Here is a 19,560-nt window from a genome sequence, read left to right as displayed (position 1 = left end):
ATTGCACGGGCCAGGCTGTGGAAGGTCTATTGTGCAAGAAGCCAGGCAGCGGGATGAGCCTGCCCGGCCCCACACCCTTCACCACACCTCACTGGGGACCCCTCCCGGGGGTCTCCCCCCGAGGCAGCCGTGCCCCACTGAGAGTGGCACAGCTGGGAATCAGCCCCTCAGCGCCTCAGGGGCTGCTGCCACACTGTGTGAGGAGAGACCGCAAACCCAGCCAGGAGCCGCAGCCAGGACCCGCTGTAAGTTGGGAAACAGTGTGCACTGAGGACTGGATTTATGCAATGCTGTCTGTAAGCCAGCCCTCCCTCCGAAACACTAAACAAAAAACAACATTCAGATACATTTCGGAGGAAAACACAAAGCATCTGGTTCCCTTCGCTGGTGTACATAGCAAGAGAAAAGTTGGCAGTACATTTGCTTACCATAAAAGAGAGAGCTATGCAAAAAAAAAGCCACATTAGAGTAGCGTTGCCCAAAACAGAGTTAAATGTCTGCCTTGTTTTGAACGTGCTCATGGTGGAAATGTGAGCAAAGGTCAGTCCAAATTAATGAGAACTGAAAATGAATTGGCTGTGCTGGGACTGGCACCCTGCCACCACATCTCACCCGGCAATTCTTATTTATCCATTTATTTATTTTGTTGGATGAGGAGACATTCTGCAAACACATAGAAAACCAGGCCTGGCACTCCCTCCCTATGGGTGACACACACAGTTCCAGCCAAGGAGATGTGGCACCCATCCCTGTGCTCCCCACGTCCCTCCCTGCACCCACACAGGCAGTGATTACCTGCTGAAGCAGTTAAAAACTTCTGTTTGTTGTGGTTTAGAGGAAAGAAGAGGGAAGAAAAAGCCAGTTCCAGTTCTGGCTTTCTTCCTGGAAAGTGAAAGCCATCTCAGTAACTCTTGCTTTGCTCTACTTCAAATACACAAGTATTCAGTGCCATTCAAGCAGTTCCTTCCAGCTGCAGCAGCAGCACACTCCGAAGGGATGGACAAACATGTAGGAAACATGCTGAAGTGGCCAAAGGCAAAGGCAGCTGCACAGTTAACCCTTCTCCATGGAGCTGTGTGCCTTGGGGATTCAGGGAAGGGGATGGTGCAAAGCACATTAGCCCACTTCCCTGGGATGAGGAGCCCCACCCTTGTCCTCACCAGCTCTGTGGAGGCCAGGTGTAGATACAGGTATCAGCAATGAGAATCCTAATCTGGGCCTGGTAGCATTATGGAGTGAGTCACAGAGTCTCACTTAGAATTGTTTTTCAAAAATAATATTTTTTTTCTTTTTTTCCAAAGGAAGAAGTTAGACCCTGAGCTTAGAAACAATGTTAGCCTCAATTTCAGAGGAAGAGATGGGTAAGAGGCCCCTTTAAGGCAGTTTCACATGTCAGCCACAGCCCATCCATGCTGCTGGCATTGCCCCAGCCGGGGCCACAGGCAGGCACCGGGCTCTGGGCACACACTGGATTAATTATCCCCAGGGGCCATCTTCAAACAGCCAGGGCTCTGCTGACAGTGCCATGGCCAAAGCTCATTAAAACAGAACAGTGCCACGCCTGGGAACAGCAGTGTGCTGCTCTGGGATAAAACAATTCCAAGAGTGATCTGCAGTCCCTGCTATGCAATGATGCCAGACCTAGGAACATGAGCAGGGGGCTCTAATGGGACCTGCAGCTGAGCAGCTCTAAATCAGGATCTATTTCAAGGGCTAAGGAGGACAGTGAAGCTGGCTGGAATGGTGGAGGGTTTGGTGGGTGATTTGGGAGGATGGGAAGGGCTGCTGTATCTTGCATTTCTGGATATCCAGTATCACAAACAGGACATTGCTCAATGACTTAAAAAATTAACACCTCTGCCTGAGGTTATCAGCCTCAGGATGATGACAAGGTTGTGAGCACAGCAATGTTGCTGGAATTGAAGAGATTCTGACTCGGGAATAAGATTTGATGCTTTCCTCAGATACTGGAGATGAAGGAAAGATAATGCTGATGAAGTGCAGGGAGCCACACACAGCCACAGTGACTCATCACAGCTGCCCAGGTGACTTTGCAGTTTGGGGAAATATTAGCACAAGTTTTAACAAGTGTTCCTCCTGATACCAAAGGATGCCCTGATGAATTTGGATGGTAGTAATAGGGTACTGGGCTCTTCTAACCAGGCAAGGGCACAGAGTTCTCCTCTGGGCATACAGGGATATTCACATCCTAAAAACCTCTGGTTAGGAGACCCAATGTGCATTATGACACTATCGTGACAGAAACAAACACTTCTTATTCAAACAAGCTGCCAATTATAAACTAATTATAAACCACCTCCAGCTGGCATCCCCATTTAGCCCAGGGGGACACACTTTGGCTTGGCCTGCAAACATGGACAGCACTGCCAGTCCTTTGCCTGTGCCCAGCCTGGCATCCTGCACCTCTTCCCTAAACACAGGGAACCACAGGATGTGGCCCACTGCAGGACAAGGGCAGGGAGACCTGTTCCTCCTGGCTGTCCCCCTGCCCCACAGTCCCCACGTGGAGGGGCTCCACAGACACAGCCCAGGACACCCACCTGCATCCACACAAAGAAGTCACAGCCTGCAGGTGAATATCCTCACATGGGGAAGGAGGCTTACAGCAGCTGCTGCATCATTCATGGTGAATGGATGGTGAGACTGGAGCTCACATCTCCTGGACACACTGCCTAATATCTGAGTCAGAAATGCTAGCTAGGCTCTTAAGAGTAAACTTTTGTTTGCACTTTCAGAGGAAGAAGATACAATTTCTGGTTGTATCTTAAAAAAAAAAAAAAAAAAAAAAGGAAAAAAAGAAAAAAAGAAAGAAAAAGAAAGATAAATACAATCCATTAGCAAATTAAATAAAATCAAGGCTGGGATTGTGTTTTGGTAGCACTGGCTTTTGCAAGAGCCCCACGCTCCAGCCTCAGAGGTCACTGGCAAGGCAGGATGCTGCCTTTGTACTGCTCCTTTGGTGCTCTGCTTTACAGTGGAGATTAATTTAGAAAAAAGAAAAAAAGGATCATTTAAAAAAAAGCTCACCCCTCTCTCTCCTCCACCACCCTCCCCAAGCAGTGATGGGGGATAATGAACTGCTGGGACTGTCATCCAAAGAGTGCTTAATGACAGTATTCACTCTGTGTGTGTAGCATTGGCTGTTCTCAGAGCTCTCATTATGAATAGTTTTCAAGCTGTTTTGACTATTTTCTGTTACAAAGAGGAACTCACTGCTGGCTGCCTATTTTCATCACTGAAGCTGGCCAATGTAATCCACACGGAGCTGAGACACCATGGCCAACAACCAATGCTCCCATTCTCTCTCCTCCAATTTATGGCGGTGGAGAAGGGCCAGGCTCTCCTTCCCTGTCCCTTGCCTTCTCTCCACTGCTTCTTTTTTGGGCTCACACTCTGGTTTTGCAGGTGATGCTTCTCTAAGCTCTCTGCCTGCAGTGTCCCGAGTCACATCCCCTCGTGGTGCTGGACCCATGGGTGCTCATGGCACTGCGGAGCCTGCGCCTCCCAATGTCCACTTTTGGGGGCTGAGAGTCCCCACTGCAGGCTTGGCAAGGGGAAGGGGACCCAGCCTGAGCTTCATCTGTGCCGCAGAGACACCAAGAAGATGCGCTAAAGCAATCTGTTCTCCCATCTTTTCGCAGGCCCTTTGCCGTGAGACACAATATTTCGGAGGGGCAGCTGAAATCTTGCTGGTGTTAATTTAGTTTCGGTCTGCTCACTGTTAACTTCGGGCTCGCTGCGCTTTTTGTGGCTCCCTTTCTTTAAAGAAAGCTTATTTCTCTTCAAACAGGGCGAGAAGCAGCTTGGCACCACAGACACTTTAAAGATGTCTGAACATTTGCAAGAGGAAGCAAACACATTTTTTAAATATTATGAAAAGCACCTTGAACAACAACTTCTCAGCAAGATCCTCTCTTGGGCTCCATCCTTTGCTGCAGGAGCCCATCACTCAGCCTGGGAGGAGCTGAGACTCAGTGCATCCCTCCACACTTCTGTGCTGCATCTCAGAATCCTGTTCTGGGCAGGCCATCCCCAGGGCCAGCACAGGGACTCAGGGCACAGAGTAGGAGATAAGCTCTTCTGAATCCCAGTATTATTAAAAATTATGAGGGATAGTCCACAGCAGCTCCTTTCTGCATCCATACTCAACTGCCATCCCTGAGGCTCATAAAATAAAGACAAAAATTAATTCACAACATATTCCAGCATTGCCAAGCGAGCAGTGGTTCCTGAGCCACCCCTGGGCCTCTCTGAGGTTTTCAGGTATTGTTTCACTGTACATCATTTTGTGTACTTACATAAAATTTGGATATGACTTGTCTTTGTCTTTCCCCAAATGAGGCTTTCATATCAAATCCTTGATTTCCTGGTCAACATAAAACTTGAGGATTGGTTTTATTTGGAATGAATTGTGAGGAAAATTAGGGGTAGCCAAGCACAAAAAATTTACATGCCTGCTACTGTCCAGAAATAATATGGTTTTTTTTCATGAAAAGTCTTTTTCTGGCTAAAAGCCTTTCCTTTCTAGTATTCTAACTCTGCACATACACATCAGTCTTCACTTGTCATCCTGTCCCTTCTGACACAGTGCCACGTTCCTCGTGTTTCTCCACTGATTTTTCTTAGTAGAGCCGTGTCCCTGCCAGCTGCCTGGACACAAGCACACAAATCACAGCCTGCAGGCATGGGAGCACTGATGACCAGCAGGGACCATTAGATCATCTCACCTGACCTTCCCTGATGCAGGGCTGGGTCTGGCATTCAATTACTTCTTACCAAGCCTGGTAACTCCTGCTTGGCTTGAGTGTGTGGGGCAGAAATGTGTCCTGTCTGCATCCAAATATATCAAAGGCAAAGGAATGCACAGCTCTCCTGGGTAGTTTAATCTTTATTAACATTCCCTTTTTAAAAGGTCTGTTTGATTCACAATTTGAATTTGTCTGGCTTCAGCTTCCAGGTGTGGGCTTGTGTGATGCCTTTCTCCTCTAGATTAAACAGCCTTTTAATACCTGCCTTTCTCTCCCCATGAAGGTACCTCACACAGCACAATTAAGTCACCTCTTAATCTTTTTAATAAGCTAAACAAGCTGAGCTCCTCCAGTTTTGCACTGTAAGACATTCCCCCAGCCCTTCCTAAGGATCAAATCTCTAATTCTTCCTGATCCCATGCTGGGGGGGATGTGTGGTGAGGCAGCCCTGTGCAGCTGATGAAATTAGGCAGCTTGCAGGAGATGGCAGCTTGTCTCTGCTGCCTGCTCCCCCAGCCAGCCTATATTTTTGGGGAGACTGCTTAGGGGTGTCCAGTGACATTTCACATCCCTCCAGGGACACCTCCCACCAAGTTCCCCAGCTGAGCAATGGGAAGGCAGTACCACAGCTGGCCCCACATGTACATAGTAGATGCCAGACAACCAACAAAATTTAAGGCTGTTTCCTAGTGTGAGGAATTTGTGATGTTCCTAGAGCCACTACCGCACCAAGCCTTCCCCATCAACATTAGCCATGGCTGAAATTCACAACTCTCCATGGTTTCAAGTGGCTTCCTCAAGTTTTAAGCCTTTTCTCATTCAACATTTACCGGAACAATAAAACAGCATAGGCAAAACATGGAAGCCAACGCACACACAACGCTGCACACACATTATTGGCAACAGTCATAACTTTTGATCCATTTTTTAATATGTTTCCTTCTGAACTGGAGCCCAAGTGCCCCAGCCAGTGCGTGCAGGGACGGGGATATTTTGGATGATGCAGCTTTACAGCCAGCCAGCCCACAAGATGGATTTTAGCCACAGGCTTCAGCAATACGATTTCACACAGCGTTATAACATTTTAGCTGGGAGAGCAGGCAGGGCCCCTCGCGCTTTCCACCGGGTATTTGTCCTGCCTGCGAATCAATTACAGCAGCCACGGCGTGCATTAGGATTGCTGCTTGGCACCTATTTCAGCCCTGATATATGTTGCTGTGCTCCGCAACAAACGACTCAGATAAACCTCCAGGAGGTCGTGTCTGTCAGCAAGGTTTTTATTAGGTGAGTCGTGCCCGTTCTCACAACAGCAGGGCTACCTGGCAGAAAATTGTAAGCGGTTTCCCTTGGAGGGGGCGAGCCCTAAATGAGCTTCCTGGTCTCACTTTGGGAGCACACTCAGATATTAAAGGGACTAGAGAGTATCATTACTGCCAGGTGATAAAAACAACCACTATTTGGGAAGACTGATGGCCTTTGTAAAAGCTCCCAACAGAAGCTTCATTCTGCACAGTGGATAATAACAGCCGTCTTGGGCTGAAATCCCAAAGCAGCTGCATTTTCCAAGGCTACAAAAGTGACTTCAGGATTTCTGGCGCCACATTGCTCAAGCATCACTTTTTGGCAGTCAGAAAGCCCAAGAGCAGTTAATATTCTTCAATGATCACAGATGTCATCTGCTCTCTCCCCACTTGCAGCTCTGCTTTCGGGATTGCTTTCCTGTCTCAGCAAGGGTGCAGGAGCAGAGGCTACCTGGGGCAGGAAATCCAGAAAACACATCTTGCCCCTTGCAATGGGAGGAGGAAGGTTTAAGTCTAACTCTCTACCACTAAAGTAGCTGCCAGCTTGCATTATGACATCATGAGGACATCACTGCACCACACTACAGACATGACCTTGCACGACAGCTTGTGCTCTGGGAGCAGGCTACACCATCTGGTACCATCTCCAGCCCATTCTCACTATGTGCAGTGCTCTGCCTGGCAATCACACCTCCCTGACCACTGGTCCTGGGGCAAGGCACAGGCTGGGACATCTCATTTTCCTTCCACTCTCTTGGCCATGGCCACGCTGAGCAAGCTGTCCCAGCTGAGAAATAGCCAACCTGCATAGGAACTACTGGAATCTTTCCAGGGTTTTGCCAGTCCTTCGACCAGGGCTCCTCAAAAACACAGAGCTGCCCCCAGCTCTCCTGGGTGCTGATCAGATGCCCACCGATCTACCAACCAGTTTAACCATGCAGTTAATATCTACGGCCATTTCCTGCACCCCTTTCCCTTCCCACATCCCTGGCCCCATGGGTGACCCTGTGAGAGCCCAGAGGAAAGGTGGAGCAGCACTGGGATGTGGTGAGGCCATGGTGTGCCATCACCCCACCCATGGGGCTGTCCACTGTGGCAGACCCAGCAGCCTGGAGAAGGGTCTAAGTGACAGGGATGCCTCTCATCAGTGCCTCAGAGTAGAGGCTGAAATGGGGGCAACATTCACCAGAGCACAAAAAAAAAGCCACAACACATTTCCACTTTGCCCCACTCATGCCCCCCTTGTCAGCACAGGGGTGTCAGGTGTGAGGGTAGGGTAGGCCAGCCCCTTGCTGGGCTGGGGGCTGGGCACAGCAGCCACAGACTGGCTCCTGTACCAGAGCTGCCCCACATGGGGGACTAGCTTCAGATTGCTTTCACAACAAGGTGCCTCATTGCCAGTGTCACTTGCATTCATCCCTGACACCTATTCATCCAGCTCAAGTGCTTTCTTCTACATTGATTTTCTTGGCTGTTTTCTCTAGATGAAGATTTTCTGAAGACTGCTGGTTCCCTTTGTAACCTTTCAAGAGTCCTCTCTGTATGAAGTTCTCTTCACATCATCTCCAAGAGATGCAGGCAATAAAGTCAGAGCAGATTTACGAGTTTGAGAATCTCATTATATCTATCTACCCATCAGGAAAAGGAGCTGTCTTTAAGAGGCAGGGGATGGATTTTGCCGTTACCTATTGTTTAAAAAGATGAAGAAACCCTCTTCAGTCCTTCCCAAACACCACTGTATAAAAACATCCTCTGAATTCACCAAGCATAATGCCCGCCTATGCCCACATCAGGACACAGTGCCACAGCTCCTTGGAAAGGTGACAGCACTCAGCTCCACATCTGTGCATCTCAGCCAAGCACCTCAGCTGGCTCCAACTTCAGGCCCAGCCACAATGCTGCTGTGGATGACAATCATTCCAGGCAAACTGTGCTCCTGGAGCCCTGCTAGAGACAAGTTAGAACAGCTTGTGAAGGACAATGGCAGCTCACTGTCTGCCTGTGTAGGTGAACATGCTTAGCAAAACTCAGGGTGGGACAGGGAGCTCCTCACATAGTGCCCATGCCCTTACGGATCCCCAAATGCATGACACCATGTCCATAACGCTATGCTTTATGGTTTGGCTATGGAGCCCAAACAGGACTACCATCCTACCTCCATCCATCCCATCATAGACCCCACAGTGCAGCCATCCACCCTGGCAACAGCTTGCCATGAAGGACAAAGGCTGCAAGCAAACCAGGAAGAAGAAAGAGCACCAGGGAGACTGAGTTTTCAGAAGTCAGGCACCAGGAAAGAGGTGACAATCCCCTGACCCACCCCACCCAGCATTGAAACCACTGCCGTGGTGAGCCCTCACAGCAAGCGCTCACTCCCAGGCTCCGTGGGAGCAGTGCAGCCAGCTCCCTGCCTGTTCCCATGCTCTCCACTCTGCTTTCCCAGCAGCCAGGCCAGCTCTCCTCCAGGGAGCTCCCATCTGTGCCTGTGGGGATGGGGGTCTGCACCAGGAAGGGCTGACACTGGAGACACTCAGAGGCAGAAGCTCCTGGGTAGTGCTGCAGAGGGTTAAACAAGCGCATTAGCAGGATACAGCCTGGCGGATCATGGTAATGGGTCATGTGTTTGCCATGTTCCTCGACCACATCAGTCAGGGATTTGTAATGGCTGAAGTCCCCACTTGGGAAATACATTTTCCAGGCATGGTTCCAGCCAAAAGGCAGCTCTGCAGCCCTATTGTGAGCACAATTTTGCAGCTTATTTGCAAACGGTCAGAGACCTGTTGAGCATTTCTCCCAGCCCAGATCATTCCTAAACTGCTCAGCAGCCCCTGCTGTGCTCAGTCTTGGAGATGGAGAAGCCCTTGGGCTCATCCCCAAGTCTGTGCTGAGTTACTTTGTCCAGAGCAGGTTGGGAGGGGGCAGCAGGATGTGACAGACATCTGACATGAAATTGTGGCTTCTGCAAGGTCAGCAGGGCTTTGGTCACCAGCTTACAGCCACGTTTTCAGCTTGAAAATGCTGGTGTTGGTGTCTAAGGCCTTCAGACACTCCCTGCTCTGTTTCACAGACCTGGAGCCTCTTTCTCTGCAAACAAAACAAATCAGTTTTGATCTTTGCCATCAGCCTCTTTTGCAAACACACATCCCGTGTGACATCTCTGCTCATACATCAAAACACTTGGAGAAACAAAGCAGAAACCTGTCAACTAAAAAATTAATTAGGATAGAACCCTGATTCTGAACAAATAAGTAAAAACCCCACCTCCCTCCAGCTCTTTAAACAAAAATCTCCATGCAGGGATTAACTGCCAGTGAGCAGTAACAGCCATTTCACTTGAAAGGTGACTAGTCTGTAGCTGAAATGTCAGAGTTTACTTCACAAACACTTTTCTGGTTTTTTGTTGTTTTGGTTTTTTTTTTTTTTTTTTTACAAAAGAAGAGGTGAAAAGCCCACCTGTCACAGCATATGTCACAGTTGAGACTGCCACAATACACAGAGTATCACCATACAATTTCAGAAGGCTTTAAGCATTTGCCCATACAGGGTAACACCATACCCCATCAGAAGGCTTCAGGCATCTGCCCATAGAGAGCAACATCATACCACTTCAGAAGGCTGCAAGTGTCTGCCCTTCTTATTCTTTAGCCCAACCTTTTATACCCTCATGGTGATGCATTGTGTGTGCCCTCTGTTCCCTTTGGTGATTGGTCAGTGCACCTGGGCACTCCATGGCTCATTACCTTCAATGCTGTTCACCTGCTGCTCACAGCTGCAGCACATTGGGGATGAGGGCACAGCCCCACTCCCAATTACCACAAACTGTGTGCCTACACGGTAGGTACACCCTTGGCCATTGCAAATCCTCACTGTTGTATGAAGCAAAACACTACGTCCCATCTGAAAATATTAGTTTGTGATGATATTTTGTCTCATGCTGATCTAATTTCTGAGCTGTGGTGAGGCACATCCTGTTCAAAAAGTCACTGTATGTGTAGGACTAAATCCAGGCCCTGATGGAATGGGACTCCCCATATGCAGATCCCTGGCCTTGGCTGGACTCTGTGCTGAGGATGCAGCCGTGCTTTAGCACCACCCAGACCCTGCAGCCCAGAGCAACCACCTTGCTCTTGGGCTGAGTGAGCCTGCAGCAGATGAGAGGCTGGCCGTTCACAGCTACTTTAACCCCTGCAAACCTCTTGCCAACAACAGCAGGTGAGGCCAGGAGCATTTCCATGAGCCATGCCAGAGGAGGAAGGCCTTGGAAGGGAGTGGCTGTGGGGCACTGGCTGAATGGCAGCCGGCAGCAGAGGTGCTGGAGCACTACGAGCAAGTGCTCAGCACAAACCCAACAGCCGCCCAGCCCAGCTACTCCCAGGCTACCATGCCAGCAAATGGCCCAATGCCACAGTGTGGGACTCCACAATGTCCCCGTGGTCCCAGTGATGGGACAGCAGCAGTGACATTGGAGCATCTTACTGGTTCTGAGCTGAAAGGAGACAGGGAGTTGTGGCCCACTGTAGGCTGGCAGTGACCACTACCAGCACACCAGCTTCTGCCTCTTCCCTTAGCACAGCATAAAATACAGCTGATAGAGGAGTTTTGGTGCAATCTACAGACAGATTTCAGTGCAAGAGTCAGCAAAAATGTCTTCTGCTTGGAACAAAAAAAAGCCAATCAGGAGCAGAGACAAAGTCTGATTTGGAAGAGAAGGGGGAAAACCAATCTACAAAGAAAAGAGACAACGGTTTTGGCCAACACACCATGGCATCCATTAAGTAAAACAACCTGTCATTTGCATTCACTTGGCAAGTGACTAGACCTGAACTTGGCTGCACACTTGATGATCCACCATTACTTTCCAGGGAGAAGGTTGAAATATTCCTATTCCTATTCATTAGGCCAAAGTAATTCTCTTAATGCCACTGAACCAGCCATGGACAAGATGCTGCACATAATGTCATTGGCAGTGTTGCTAAATGAAATCCCTCTGCAAGCAGTCAGGGGAATCAATACTCACAGTAATTTGTCCTTCCAAGTTTTCCTCCCACACCATCTTATTTGTGGTGTCAGCCTGTGCCAGCTCCATCTATCTCAGCCATGTGTGGGGCATGGAGGGTCCTGGGGCTGGGTGGGTGCCCCAGTTAGGTGGTCTGCCTCTGCTACTTTCCTCCATTTAGGACCTGCCTCCCAGACTCATGGGCAGCACCTCTGTATGGCCCAACAGGTTGTTATGGGGCAGGCAGGCTTTGTTTTAGGACTGATCAGAGCCAAAAGAGAGAAATTAGGCGCTCTCCCCTGGCTCCTTCCAGTACAAAGGGCTGATTTTATAACACATATCAGAATAGAATATGGCTTTTTCCAGTAATTGGAAATACAACAAAGCCTTCATTAAATTATTAGCCAGAAACTCATCTTCTGTTAGACGATGCTGCCACACCACGGCAAACATATCAGGCCATCAGTGAGCGCAGGGCCCAGGGAGAACCCAGCCCTCACACATTAGCTGCAGTAAATCTTTATTGCTTCCTGAGCCCTTGCTTTGGAACACATTAAACATCAATATCGCAGCACTCAATGCCGCCCAATATTATATCAAATCATTAGCAAAAGGTTAATCATTACAAGAAGAAGAGGTCTCAGATGACAAAACACTCATTTCCTATGTGAAAGCACTACCATTAGCACAGCAGCACAAAGGTTTGGGCTCGGTGGCACTGCACACTACCTGAATGTGCCATCATGACTGGTGGGTGTAGGTAGGAGGGCTCCTGTCTGTCCACAGCCAGAAGAAGGGACATGCCCAAGGGACAGACAAGTTCCATCCAAATCCCCATCTTCCCCAGCCAGCGTGTGAGCCAGCTCAGTGGCAGAAGCCTCCCCCAGGATTTGGCCTGAAATGGGATTCCAGTTGCAGCCGCTGTCACCCTGCAGCGCAGCCAGCCAGGAGCCCTGCAAACCCAGGGAGGTCTGCACAGCAGGAGGGCCCCTTCAGAGTTCTGTCCTGTCATAAAAAAATATATATTACCAAGTTCAAACCCTTGTGTTTCTTTTCTGCTGGCATAATAACTTTGAAATGTATTATTGCTGAGACACTCGCCTCTCTCTCTCTGCCAACAACTCCCTGGAGAACAGCACTAGCAGAAGAAAAAACTTTTTACAGCTTCTTCATAAAAGAAGTCAGCAATCCACTGGACCTAATCAACTTTTCCTAGAGATGATGGAAACAGAGCTTCAGCTGCAGTACACAAGTAGAACCTCATTGGTATGCCACAGAGAAGTCTCCAAATGTGCTCTCTGTCTTAGCTGGTCTCTGCCATGGAAGCAAAAGTTTGTGTTGCTGCCTCCTCTGCCAGCTGTGCTAGGGAAGGGTGAAGGACTAATATTGAAGTCTAGGAAGAACTAATAGGAATAGAGAAGCATTTAAGTAAAACCATTCACACTATAGATCTCTCCTCACCAGGTCAGCCTGCCAATGCATCAGCACAGCTGGATGGTATGTGTGAAGAGAACCCACAGCTGATTTAGGATAGCAGCCCAAATCAGGTGGTTTTAGGCTGCTCTTTTCACTCAGCCACAAAACACTGGTGTCAGAAATCTCAGAAGAGCCACATTAGTGTCTGGTCTTTCCACCGCCAGGAGCTGTGTCGTCTGCAGGAGAAGACTTCCATTTCAGAGAGCACCTGATGGCCTCTGAGCTAATCTTCCCCGCTCCCAGAGATATAGGCAGCCACAGATGTGCTTAGAACTTTGATTATTTTTTTTAAATCATTTGAGAAATCATCTTGCCAGGGAACAGTTGGAAATGATAGTCCTAAGCAGCTCAGAGGCAGCTCAGCTGGCAGACTTCAAAACAGGGCCATTGTATTAAGCATTTAAACTGGAAAAATTAATGGTTTGGCAGTGAGGTACTAGATCAAAAACTGATGCTGTCCTGGGGTTTTGCAAGTAGGCAAAGACCAAGGGCACGAGGTGAGGCTGAGCTGGCCCAGCATGCTGCTCAGCTCTGCAGAATGGGGGCTGAGCCAGGTAGGGTGTCCCTGCCATGGGCAGCTCAGACCCCAGCCAGCAGCACCCTGTGTCACTTGGCCTTGCTGAGTCCTGGTTCCCCTCATCTGTCACCAGGGACACCAGCACACTCTTACCTGGCAGCACGCTGGGGAGTGGGAGAGCATCCCAACATGGAGTGGGAGAACATCCTGCCCAGCAGGTCAGGGATCTCAACCCATGCTGCAAAATCTGGATCCCAGTGTCATTGTTTCTGGGGTGTGTGCAGCAGCAGCAGTGGGCAGCTACAGGCACCTGAGAAACCAAGTGTGTGAGGCAGTGGTTTGGGGCAGACCACAGGGGACTACTTCTTCCTTTCCTCCAATTCCTAGTGGAGAAATAGAAAGGCAAGTGTAATCAATTTGGCATGTATCTATTTACTATGAGCACATACAAAAGACTCATAACAGATCTCCTCCCCCACCTTTGGCAGCCAGCCTACATGTTGGCAAGCAAAAGATGTTATCTTAAAGATTCACTGCAATACCCTGAGTCATGCTGGAAGTTTGAATCCACCAGGAAGCCTGCTGAAGTCAAGGTCCTAGTGCAGGGACGCTGCCTTCCTTTGTATTGCTCACAGCACCGGGTGGGGGGCTCACGGAGAGCAGCACTGCACCTGCTCGTTCCAAAGAGTGGGACCAAGATTACAACAGCACCGCTTCACTGAAATTCTGCCTCAGCCAACTGGGCTTTAACTGGAGCTCCAGCTAAACCTCACCTTGCTTTGCACGGCCCCAGGGGGCAAGGCAAGTGAGGTTGCTGCGGTGGCTGCCTTGGGCGCCAGGCTGTGGGAGACGCTGTAGGCTGGGCTATGTGGCAGAGTGCAAAGGCAGTGGAGCTAAACTGATTTACATCAGCCGAGGAACAACCGCTCGGTTGGGCAGCAGAGCATAGCCACTCAGGGAGCAATAGCAAATTCAAAGCCCAGCATTAACACAACGCTCAGCTGAGCAACTCAAGGACTCCGAGGAGAAGAAATTCAAACCATGCAGCCAGCTGTCTTAAATCAGGTGGATTTGGAAGCCAAGAGCTTTTTCATGTCCTCATCAGGCAAATTCAGACTTAAGCAGCAGAAACCTGAACTTTTCCGGGGGAAGAGGGCTCCTCCTCCCCAGCTGTAACATTTTCTGTAAAAGCAGGTATTTGTTGCCACTATTTCAGTGACAGTCACTTTCCAGAGTAGCCAGAGCTCAGCAGAAATGAAGTCATACGGCCTCTGCAGATGATGGGATACTGCATACCTCAGTAGTCCTCAGAAGACAGCAGAGCCTGGACAACAAAACATGTTTTAACCAGACTGTGCAGCAACAAGTTTTCAGCCATCCCTGGACAGAAAACCAGCACAGCAAAATGCTGCATCACTGAAATTCATTTCAGGGAAAGGGGGCTCACAGGGGGCTTTGCAGTCTGCAGTGGCACAGAGGGCCTGGATGTCCATCAGAACCACATTGGGGAAAGGCAGACACAAAATGTGTCACGTTATGGTCATCTGCAAACAACCAGATGGAATTAGCACATTTGTGGCTGTGTTAGTTATTGCAGGGAGATGTATAGATCTGAAGGCTAAAGGATCAGATAAAATAATTTCATGTGAACTCCTGCAAGACACAGGCCACAGAAACACAAGCCCATAATTTCTGTCTGACCCCAGGCTTGTCTCTTAGAGAGATCTTCAGTCTGGATTTGAAGATATTGAAAGATGAAAATTCTTCCATCCTTCCAAATACATTAGTAGGGAATCTTAAGAATTAAAAAGTGAGACACCCCGTTTTCATCTGTCTTTATCTTTCAGGCATTGTATATTGTTATGCTTTTGTCCTCCAAATTAAAGGCACTCTGCTCCCAGAAGGCTTATTTCTAAATAAGTACTTAGAGATGATGATCCAGTCACCTCTTAACCTTTCCTTTGTTATGCTAAATTACTTTAAACTTCCTTCATAGCTCCCTTCAGAAAGAGATTTCCAACCTCTGAACCTTCTTCTCTCCCAAGGCAACCCCTGGCAACCGCTCCATTCCCATTGCCCCACCAAAGGAGCTGCTTAATTGAGCAGGAAGCCAAAGCTGATTAAGCAAATCACTCTGGAAGGTAAGGAAATATGCTGATGGACACACCCTTGGAGTCCTGAGGCTTCCACAAAGCCTCCTTGTCCCAGACTGGATATGCTGATACCAACCACCATCCCTCCATGAGTGCCCTGCCGGTGGCACCCTGCCTGGTGCCCCTGCTGCTGCCATCACCCCAGCCACATGGCCCTGGCTTCCCGAGGGCACCGAGAGATGCTGTGCACAGCCAAATCTGTTAAGCAATTAATTAACGGTGGTAATTAACCTCTTCGATTACTTTTATGCCTTCCCAGCAAAACTCTGGGGTGCTTTTGTTTACTTGCTGTGTGGCAACTGCCTGATGGATTTATATGAAGTAAATTAATAAATAGGAAGTACCCATGGAAAGAAATAATTGGAAGGACTTAGTGTCACTGATTAAATTATCCATTCAAAAAGCAAGCTTTTCAGCAAAGCTTTTTTCTTCTCTCCTACATCTGCACATCAGGAGCTCAGTGCCTGCCAGGCCACCTTTCCCTGCGCCGACGCGTCTCTGCTTAAAGCCATCACAGCCACAGCGCTTCAAAGGCACGTGGCGGTGCCTGACAGCGAGCATGACATTTGTCACGCTGACCTTCAGCGCCGCATCCTTCCCCCTGCTGTCCCAACACCCGTCTTCTGCCCACGCCTCCATGGCTGCCTCCCCCGAGCCCCACACTGACATTTCCAGCTCGCCAGCGCAGGGACTGTCCGGCCTCAGCCGGAGAGCGCAGGGCGCAGCCCCGGCTCCGGCCGGGCCGCGGGGCTGGGGGGGCCCGGCGGCCTCTGGGGCCGGCATCGGCAGGGCCCCTCGGGCTCTGGGGCTGCCACCGGCGGGGCCCCGAGGGCTTTGGGGCTGCCACCGGCGGGGCCCCTCGGGCTCTGGGGCTGCCACCGGCGGGGCCCCGAGGGCTTTGGGGCTGCCACGGCCGGGCACGGCGGGCCCAGCGCGGGGCCCGTTCGGTGCGTGAGCCCCGAGCTCCATCTAGCGGGGCCGGCAGGGCCGGGCCGGGCCCGTCTGTAGAGCCCCGCGCTGCCGGGGACGCCGCTGCCCCCGGGGGCTGCCAGCCCTCGCCCAGAGCCCCCGCCGCCGCTCGGCTGCCCACAGGGCCCGTGTCCGTGCAGAGGAGACCAGCGCCAGCAGATGTTTCGGGGGGTTACTCTCTAAGATGAGCCCGTAATGACAGGAGAAGAGAGCCCGTGGTGCCGAATGAGCGGGCAGCTGGCTGGGCAGAGTGGTTTGCGGTGGCAAGGGGCTGTCCCCGCACAGGCGGCCCCAGAAGGAATGGCTCCTAAAGGACCATCCACAAACATCACCCCGGGCACACGCACATGATGCAACACTGCATCCCCTGGGCCTTCGGGCAGAGCTGGCACCGGGGCTGCTGTTGCGAGGTGTGATAACATCACCCCCGATGGCTGCTGTACCTGCTGCAGGGCAAGCACATCCCAGGGTCAGAGTTTAGCCAAGGAGTTCAGTGGGGTGAGGAATGTTTGCATCTTCTCCTTCTTTCTAAACCCCAGTGCTTGAGTGACATAAAGCCAGCACTGATACCAGCTGCAGGCTTTCTAAATCGCTCTTCTCTCTGGCTCTTTCTCTCAAAGATTTCTCACTAAAACACTCACGGAAATGTTCACAGGTTGCTTTTATGAGTAAGTTATTTATAATCTGCTGGCTGTTCATGTATAGTCCCCTAGACTTTTTAGATTTTATTTTCTCTGTAAGCTTAGAGAAGGGATGCAGACAGATTCAAGGCCTGGGTGACATTTTCAGACACTGCTCTGCTCCAGAAATCACAAGGTCTGAGCTTTTGCATCCCATTCTCCATAGGGAATTACCACGTCCCTCCCACCAAAGAAAGAGGGCTAGATAGTCACTTCTAGCTTTACTTTTGCCCAAAGGTTGCAGTATTTAGTGTTCCTGTGGAGTCCTGAGAGCACACTTGGCATGGGGTGAGAGAAGCTGCTGCCCAAACCTAGTGTCCAGGTGGTGTTGAAGCTCATACTCCAGATGAGAGGGATGGGAATCAGCCCTCCTTTTGGCTGGGTCTCCTTCCCCCACCATTTACCAGTGCTTAAAGAAAATAAGTTTGCAGCACAGAACATCGTGACATTTGCCCTAAAAATAATAAAGAAAGCAACAGAAGTTAACTTACCCTCTTTATTTAAGTCAATGGGGCAAGAGTTCAATTTTTCTCTGCAGCATTGAGAGCAGCCACCTTTCCCTTTTGTAAGGAAGAGCAGAGTTGGTCACTGAGGCTTTAGGGAAAGTTCAGCTCCTAGAAGGACTGGTAACAGAGGGACCCTACTTCCTACAGGATGGAGAAGAGCTGCAACCAGCCTCTGTGTTTCTCCAGTTTTGTGTTGACATTTTTATTTTGTGTTGCTCCTTAACAGCTCAGGGCCAGCCTGGCCCACAGGCAGCTGATGACATTTCCAGTCATCGGCATTTTTCCAGTTGAGCTGAGATTGAGCCAGTGTCTTCTCGTTAGGACTTGGACGTTAAAGGACTGAAAGAGTGCTAACAGCCTCATCAACGACCCAGGCTTTCGTGATCTCGCAGTGTCCCTGCCTTCGTGCTGCTGTGTTTCAGAGCTGGTGCCACCTGCACCTGGAAAGGATCAGGGAGGGCAGATGGCCAGGCCAGCAGGGTGCTGTGCTGTGCTGTGCTGTGCTGGCACACAGACCACAGGCACTGCCGACACCATGGCTGGCTCCTTCCACCTGGCCAACCAAATGAGTCCAGACATCACCCACCTCTTCTGCCAGAAAAAACAGAATAAATTGTAAATCAGGGGCTGTGAAAGTTTGGCCAGCAATGCTCCTGCCTGTGCCCTGGCTGCCCACCTGTTGCAGCAGGGTTGGCTCTGACTCTCTCTAGGAATAACATTGGGCACCTGATTCCCAAATTGCATTCGGCACTCCAGGGCAGAGGTCCATACAGAGGACGCCAAATTGTCTTAGTCAGCTTTTCTGCACCTGGAAACATCACCAGTTTAAAGTCTTTTGTGTTGTGGCTTTCCCAGGACGTGTCAAGAACTTGACTCAAAAGAACACAGCCTGCAGCCCAGTGAGACACCAAGCCTTGGACATATAAAAATGTATGGAGAAACACATTTCTCCATGTATTGAAGCTTAATTTTATGTGGTCTGGACGTTGTCTTATGGAGGAAAGGGCAAGACAGGTAAAAAATGACAGTCTGATTTATGGATGTGCACACACACACCCCCAACACAGCTGGCTCAGTTCATTCTGAGAAATCCCCTCTGAAGGCCCCACTCTGGCACCCTGGCAGGGAAACTGTGGCTTGCTCAAATATGTGCCCACAGATTCACAGCTAACAACCTAGGTACTGGTTTAGGAAGGCAGAAAAAATGGCATGTGTGTCTTGGCAGGTGTCTGTCATAACAAATAACAGTAATCATAATAACAAAAATTACAATAATCATAAGAAACAGTAATAAAGAACCCTGCATGCTGCCAGCTGGACTGAATTGCCTGTGCAGTGTCCATGAGCACTCCTCGCTCAGAAAGCAGAGATGCCACATTATCAAACAATTCCTTATCTGGAGAGAGCCAATGAGTGTGGGCTGCTTCCTCTGGTCTCTTTACCCCCAGCAAAATCTTCCACCAGCAGTGAAAAAATCACTTACATCATAGGCATTCACCAGAAATCAAAGCCCTGGCAAGTGATTATTGCCCTGACACTCTTCCCAAGAGGAGGTTAATGCCAAATTCTTTATCCCTTCTGTATTCCTGCTTTCCCTGACAACCTTGTTTTTTTGCATTTGCAGGCAGTTCTGCTCTATTTAACACAGCTCACCTGCCTGTCCAATGTCTTCACATCGTCCATCTGTCCTGCAGAGCAACCGCCTCCTCGGCAGCTCTGCCTGTCCCACCTGTGTGCTCAGCCTGGTGTTTCCTCAGCAACTCAGCTTTGAGAACACATTTCCTTCTCATGCAGTGCAAGGGACGAGCTGAAGCTGTGCATGCCAGCCTTGCACAGCACTGCCCACAGCTGGACCGTGAGGAGGTGGCAGCCTCAGCCCTCTCTGGGAGGTGAGGGCAGCTGGCATCCCTGGCCAGGCACAGGGCTGATCTGCTCAGGGGCCAGCCAGCCTCCAATGCAGGAGGAACTGCAGGCACTTCTTCAGCTGTACGCCTGTGGTATGGAGGGCAGAGGAGCTTGGGGATCAGGCAGCTGCTCCTGCTACAGGATGTTAGAATTAAAATTAGGATTTGCCATGTGTTGTACTCCATGTGTCCCTGGGGCTTCTGGCTCCTGGCTGGGCAGCAGAGAGCCCAAGAGACAGGCCAGTACCATGAGCCTCGCCACCCACCCACAAACCAACCTGGCAGCTGA

The sequence above is a fragment of the Ammospiza caudacuta genome, chromosome 8 (genome assembly GCF_027887145.1).
Source record: "Ammospiza caudacuta isolate bAmmCau1 chromosome 8, bAmmCau1.pri, whole genome shotgun sequence".
Classification (NCBI taxonomy): Eukaryota; Metazoa; Chordata; class Aves; order Passeriformes; family Passerellidae; genus Ammospiza; species Ammospiza caudacuta.
This window is presented reverse-complemented; position numbering follows the sequence as displayed.